We start from the raw sequence: 8,143 nt of genomic DNA, 5'->3' as shown, positions 1-8,143 counted from the left end.
CAGCTGGTGGGAACTAGAACTACAGCACGTCCTTGGTTCTCACCACCCAACTGTCTGTAATTTACGTTAATTTTTTCCATCTCAGCATTTCTTCACAGTAACTACTCCTTTCTTCATTCCGTTTTAGTTTTCAACATCATTCATTTTCTGACCTATCTATTTTTCACAGTCTCCCTCCAACCTCTGTTACATACAATGCAGTTAGCTTTTCATTCTTATTAACTCATGCATGATGTTTTAGTGGTATTCTTGGTCTTGCATATTATCCTGTCTTTCATCTTTAAGCTCTCAGGTTTCCAAATCTCATCCAGTGCAGCCCCAACAATGTGTTGACTTCTCATCCCTTCTGGCAAGTCTCCCCTGCCCTGGAGTTCTGGGTGACTTTTCTGAGTTCCACCCCTTTTCTCAAATGTCACCGGTTCCTTTCCCTTCAACCCTCTTCCCTCTCTTTCAAGCCTTCTGCCAGAAGGACTGACTCCAAAAGCTCACGTAAGTAAAACCTGTTTTTTTTGTGTGTTCTCCTGCTGCTGCTTGGTGAGCAGATTTTTTTATCTTTCCAATTACATTACACCTTTATATGGTGATGTTTAACCATCACACAACTGTTGGCTTCATTATAGAGAAGGAATATTTAAGAAACTGTTTGTGAATTATGGGTGTGGACACAAGTTGTTCAGAATGTGTGCACACATTCTGCTACTGAAACTAATCTCTATTTGAAGAATGTGACAAATTAAAATGTGGTACTGTGATTGCTAGTCCAAAGACTGGTTTGATGCTGCGCTTCACTCTGTTCTGTGCAATGCTTTTGATCTCTACAGGAGTATTGCCATATGCACCCTGTTGAATTTGCTTACTGTAGTCAAGCTTTGCTCTCCCTCTACAATTGTTACCATCCACACTTCCCACTATCACCAAATTGACAATTCAATGATACCTCAGGCTGTGTCCTGTCAAATTGCACCAAATCCCCCCCCCCTCCCCCCCCCCCCCCCCAGTATGATTCGGTACCTAGTATTCTTATAGCACCACATTTCAAAAGCTTCTATTCTCTTCTTGTCTGGAATGCCTATTGTCCACATTATTTCACTTCCATACAAGGCTACACTCCAAACAAATACCTTCAGAAAAGACTTTCAAACATGAAAATTTTTGTTAAGTGTTAACAAATTCCTTTTTTCAGAAATTGTTTTCTTAATATTGAAGATCTGCACTTTAAATCATCTCTACTTTCGCCATCATTAGTTATTTTACTGCCTAAACAGCAAAATTCACCTACTACTTTTAGCGTCTCATTTCCTGATCTGATTCCTGCATCTCGCCTGATTTAATTTGGCTACATTACCTTATCCTTGTTCTTGTTCTACCTTATAGTTTCTAGTTTTCTAAATTGGTAATTGGAGATGGTTGTCCTCAATCAATGCAGTTTTATGAGGGGGTTCCAAAATTTAGAAATGGCTGACAGCTACTCTTTCACTTTTTTTCAGTGTTGTCAAATCGGTGTCCTTGTATGTCACTTTTCATGCAAGGAAATAAGAAAAAGTTGTACAGAGCCAAGTCAGGTGAGAAAGGTGTGTGCAACTGCAGAACCATGCCATTTTTAGCCAGAAGCTCTCCAACAGAGATGGCTGTGTGTACAGGTGTGTTGTCGTGGTGGAAGAATCAGACTCCTGTCTGCCACAATCTTCCATTAAAATTTGCTGAACCGAGCTCCAAGATAACCCAGTTGATTGATTGTCTGTCGAAGGTTTGTGAGCACAAGCTCTCGAATTTATTTATATTTTCGTTGATTTGGGCAGTTGACTGATGTCCAGGATGAGATTTGTCATCAATTGACATGTTGCCATTCGTAAATTGAACAAACCAGTCGTACACTTGAGTTTTTCCTATAGCATCATCTTGGTAAGCTTTTTTCAACATTAAAACAGTTTCAGCAGAATTTTTACTGAGTAGAAAACAAAATTTCACAGCTGGAGGTTGTTCACTTGCAGTCATAAAAAGCGACGCAGGAACAAACCAGTGCTAGCAAAGCAATCACTGCAGATGAACAGAACAAGTCAGGTCAACAACACAGGCAGCACTGAACTGGCAATGAGTTGCATTATACATGTATAGCAGCAGAAATGCGTAGTACACAGGCTCCACCCATGGCAATGTTATTTCGTTTTTCTTGGTACCCCCTCATACAATGAACCTGCTACTTGCCATATAGCTTGTGGGAATTACTAGTTCTTGAATCTAGTAAATAACAGAATTTATAAGAGAAGTAGCTAATGAGGTATGTTTTTCACTTGGTTGGGATTCCCAATTTGTTGCTCATTGAGCTCATTGAATACCTTTGCACCAGAATATGTAACTCCACTCTGAGCTGTAGACAAGGAGGCAAAGTGTATATGAAAATTATACCTTTTTCTCATATTTTGAGAGTGTACACTACAGTTCAGCTGTGAATGATGTTTATTTTTGTCAGCAGCAACTATTATTAATGATTAAATGCAGTGGTAACTTAGTGCAAGATCTCCAAATTCCTTAAGCATACTTCTGGGAGAACTTCGTTAACCACTGCTCCCAACATTCTCACTGCTTGCTTCAGGTGAATATACAGGGTGTATTAAAAAGAATCATCTGATTTGGCATGCCTATGTTTCTGAAACTAATAAACGTATACAATGAATTTTGTTTTTTAATGAACAAGAAACACAAAAAGTTTTTTTCATACGTTTTCGTAGGTGTTCAATGTGTCCCCCCTTGAGATGCATGGCATATGTCAATATGGTGTTTAGATTGTTCCCACACTGCAGCGAGCATGTCTTGAGTTACAGCTTCCACAGCTGCTGTTAAGCAATTTTTTGGTAACTGAGGCACATGAACAGTCTTTTATGAACCACCACAAGAAATAATCACATACAGTCAGATCTGGTGACCTTGGAGGTCAATAACGTAAGACTGAATCATTTGGTCCATTGCTCAGTAATCCTTTGATTTAAAAATTCCCGCACTTCCAGATGACAATGGGATGGTGCCCGACCCTATTGGTAAATGAAGTCATTCGAATCAGTCTCCAAGTGTGAGAAAAGAAAATTCTCAAGGATATCGAGATATGTGCTTCCTGTAACAATGTTATTGACAAAGAAAAATGGACCATACACCTTTTCCTGTGGAACTGCACAAAAAACATTAAATTTTGCAGAATCCCTCTCATATTGTACAACTTCATGTGGCTGTTCCATACCCCATATTCTCACATTATGACAGTTCACCTTCCCATTTAAATGGAAAGTTGCCTCATCACTAATTGTGGAAGAAAACTGTCATCTTCCATCTTGCCAAGAACAAAATTACACAACTCCACATGTTGTTTGTCACCTTCATGAAGAGCTTGCAGTAGCTGAATTATGTATGGTTTCATGTGCAAAAGTCAACACAATACATGCTACACATGGGGGCATGTTGAGCTGTCGATCTGCATGGCAAATGGATTTCTGTGGATTCCTTGTGAAACTGTGGTGGATGCGTTTGACGTCTGTGTCATACACTCAAGGACGGACAAGCAATTTGCCTTTACGCAAGCAACGTGTACCCCAGAATTGTTCATGCCATTGTCTAATGCTCGGTACTGTAGGGTGATCAACATCACACCTATTACGATAGTCATGCTGAACAGTTGTTACTGAACCGCAGTAGAACACAAAATGCTTTCTATTGTCCTGACACCATTTTTACTAGAACTGAAATGGGCGCATAGTCAATGGATTTCTGTGGTGAATGGATTTCTGTAGACCCCTTGTAAAACTATGGTGGATGCGTTTGACGTCTGTGTCAGACACTCAAGGATGGACAGGCAATTTGCCTTTACACAAGCAATGTGTACCCCAGAATTGTTCATGCCATTGTCTAATGCTCGGTACTGTAGGGTGATCAACACCACACTTATTACGAAAGTCATGCTGAACAGTTTTTACTGACCTGCACTGCACAAAATGTAGAACACAAAATGCTTTCTATTGTATTGACATCATTTTTACTAGAACTGAAATGGAAGGACATTGTTGTTACCTAGCAGGAACCATATAAAACTCATGAGATTGCTCTTTCCAACAGTATGTTGTTCTTGCAAATATCTCAAATAACATAATAGTTATGATATTTTTAAATTGGATGATTCTTTTTGATACCCCCTGTAAACTTTATTCACATTAGGTGAACTACACTCCTGGAAATGGAAAAAGGAACACATTGACACCGGTGTGTCAGACCCACCATACTTGCTCCGGACACTGCGAGAGGGCTGTACAAGCAATGATCACACGCACGGCACAGCGGACACACCAGGAACCGCGGTGTTGGACGTCGAATGGCGCTAGCTGCGCAGCATTTGTGCACCGCCGCCGTCAGTGTCAGCCAGTTTGCCGTGGCATACGGAGCTCCATCACAGTCTTTAACACTGGTAGCATGCCGTGACAGCGTGGACGTGAACCGTATGTGCAGTTGACGGACTTTGAGCGAGGGCGTATAGTGGGCATGCAGGAGGCCGGGTGGACGTACCGCCGAATTGCTCAATACGTGGGGCGTGAGGCCTCCACAGTACATCGATGTTGTCGCCAGTGGTCGGCGGAAGGTGCACGTGCCCGTCGACCTGGGACCAGACCGCAGCGACGCACAGATGCACGCCAAGACCGTAGGATCCTACGCAGTGCCGTAGGGGACCGCACCGCCACTTCCCAGCAAATTAGGGACACTGTTGCTCCTGGGGTATCGGCGAGGACCATTCGCAACCGTCTCCATGAAGCTGGGCTATGGTCCCGCACACCGTTAGGCCGTCTTCCGCTCACGCCCCAACATCGTGCAGCCCGCCTCCAGTGGTGTCGCGACAGGCGTGAATGGAGGGACGAATGGAGACGTGTCATCTTCAGCGATGAGAGTCGCTTCTGCCTTGGTGCCATGATGGTCGTATGCGTGTTTGGCGCCGTGCAGGTGAGCGCCACAATCAGGACTGCATACGACCGAGGCACACAGGGCCAACACCCGGCATCATGGTGTGGGGAGCGATCTCCTACACTGGCCGTACACCACTGGTGATCGTCGAGGGGACACTGAATAGTGCACGGTACATCCAAACCGTCATCGAACCCATCGTTCTACCATTCCTAGACCGGCAAGGGAACTTGCTGTTCCAACAGGACAATGCACGTTCGCATGTATCCCGTGCCACCCAACGTGCTCTAGAAGGTGTAAGTCAACTACCCTGGCCAGCAAGATCTCCGGATCTGTCCCCCATTGAGCATGTTTGGGACTGGATGAAGCGTCGTCTCACGCGGTCTGCACGTCCAGCACGAACGCTGGTCCAACTGAGGTGCCAGGTGGAAATGGCATGGCAAGCCGTTCCACAGGACTACATCCAGCATCTCTACGATCGTCTCCATGGGAGAATAGCAGCCTGCATTGCTGCGAAAGGTGGATATACACTGTACTAGTGCCGACATTGTGCATGCTCTGTTGCCTGTGTCTATGTGCCTGTGGTTCTGTCAGTGTGATCATGTGATGTATCTGACCCCAGGAATGTGTCAATAAAGTTTCCCCTTCCTGGGACAATGAATTCACGGTGTTCTTATTTCAATTTCCAGGAGTGTATGTCCAAGGAGAATTCCTTTTAACAGGGTGATAAAATATGTACAACAAGCAACCACTCATCTTTATTCAACAGAGACATGCTCAACTGAGTGTCTTGTTTAGGTAATCTATATTTTGACTCCATTTTAAGTTGTTATTCAGTTAGAACCCTAAGGAATTTTGCACGTAGTGTTTCATTCAATGTATGACAAGTAATTTCTCATTTTGGAGCTAACAGGTCATTTTTTGATTGTTTAAATTGCATAACATGAGTATTTGTGAGATTAATAGTTGAGATTCTTTTGATAGCTCAATCAGTAGGAGAGTCTACATCTATATTCTGCAAACCACTGTGAAGTGCACTTCACAGAGGGTCTTGCTGCAGTACTAGTTATTAGGACTTCTTCCCATTTTATTAATGTATGAAGTGTGAGAAAAATGACTGCTTAAAAGCCTTTGTGTATGCTTAATAAGTCTAATCTTCTAGGGGCTTTGCTATTAGTCCTATGTTTCACACTTCAAGTTGGTTCTTGAAAGTTTGTAAGAAACTTACGCGACATAATTTGCATCTGTCCATTCAAGTTATTTTGCATCTCTGTGACCCACTCCTAAGAGTCAAATGAACCATTGATCATTTATGCAGCCCTTCTTTGTGTATGTGCAATATCCTCTGTTAGTTCTATTTGGTATGGGTCCCACATCCTGAACAATATTCTAGCATGTGTGGCACAAATGTTATTTAAGCAATCTCTTTTGCAGACTGATTGCATTTCCCAAGTATTCTACAATGAACCAAAGTCTGCCACCCGCTTCTACTATGACTGAACCTATGTGAACATGCCCTTTCATTTCACTACAAATTGTTACACCCTGGTATTTGTATTAGTTGACAATTTCCAGTTGTGATTCACTGATATTGTATTTATAGATACTAAATTTTTCCATGTTCATAAGCGCTCAGTTTTATGTTTCAGTGCATTTAAAGTAAGTTGCCTGTCTTAGCACCATTTTGAAATTTTATCAAGTTCTGTCTGAATGTTTGTGCTGCTTTTTTCAAGCAGTACTTTGTTACAGATAAACATATCATCAGCGAAAGTCTGAGTTTATTATTAATACTGTCTGCAAAGTTATGAACATGCAACATGAATGGAAAGGATTCCGACACACTTCCCTGGGACACACCTGCCATTTACATTGGTTGATGGCTGTTCATCCAAAATAACATGCTGCCCTTCCTACCAAGTAATGCAGGGTTAGTCAAAATTATGTAAACATTGAAATGGACATAAACCTATATAGGGCATAAATAATTTATTGCAGTGTATTGTAACATTGGGCAATGGCCTTGCCACAGTGGGTACACCGGTTCCCGTGAGATCACCGAAGTTAAGCACTGTCGGGTGTGGCCAGCACTTGGATGGGTGACCATCCAGCTGCCATGCACTGTTGCCATTTTTTGGGGTGCACTTAGCCTCATGATGCCAATTGAGGAGCTACTCGACCAAATAGTAGCGGCTCTGGTCAAAGACAACAATCATAACGACCGGGAGAGCGGTGTGCTGACCACACGCCCCTCCTATCCACATCCTCCGCTGAGGATGACACGGCGGTCGGATGGTCCTGATGGGCCACTTGTGGCCTGAAGACGGAGTGCATATTGTAACATTATTATATTGTATTTGTAGTTGTTCCACAGCTGATAATTGAAACATCTGCAATCTCTTCTGTTTTTAGTTGACACAATGGCTGAACGATTAACTCTGGAGCAAAGATGTTCAGCACGCGTGATGGAAATGTATGGCTTACTGACTCTTGTCCATTAAAAGTTTAGGCAGTGATTTGCATGTGAGCCACCAATCCATTTAACAGAGCACCGCATCTACAAGAAGTTTGTGGATACTGGATCAGTAGCTAACAACTATTGAGGCAAGTGCAGGACATCCAAGATCAGGAAGATGTGAACAAATCATTGCTATTGTACTGGAAGCCTTGTTGCAGAGTCATTTGAAATCATGAGCACGAAGCAATTTGAAAACAGGAATTCCTCAAAAAACAATGTGGCACATCTTGAAACACAACCTTGGGATGAGACCATACCACATCCAAGTCACCCAAGCTTTAACATTGGTGCAGAAAGGTACGCAGTTGGAATGCTGTCAGATTTTAGCTGAAATGACGAATATCCGGCAAGATATTCTGAATGTAATGGCATTCAGTGATAAAACCATTTTCACACAAGTGGATTTGTGAACCAACATAACACAATTTTCTGGGGCATCAAAAACCCACGAGTCATTCGGTAGCATGAATGTGACACCCCTAAAGTGCATGTTCGGTGTGCTGTGCCTGCTGCTGGAGTAACTGAACCCTTCTTTTTTTTAATACCAAAACAGTAACTTCTGATATCTACTTAACAAATGTTGCAGCAGTTCACCATTGATGAATTCCCACTATAAATCCGTTGTGCAGGGTATTTCCAACAAGACGGCACTTCACGTCACTGGACCCATACTGTTAGAAACTATCTCGATGC

The sequence above is a fragment of the Schistocerca cancellata genome, chromosome 9 (genome assembly GCF_023864275.1).
Source record: "Schistocerca cancellata isolate TAMUIC-IGC-003103 chromosome 9, iqSchCanc2.1, whole genome shotgun sequence".
NCBI lineage: Eukaryota > Metazoa > Arthropoda > Insecta > Orthoptera > Acrididae > Schistocerca > Schistocerca cancellata.
This window is presented reverse-complemented; position numbering follows the sequence as displayed.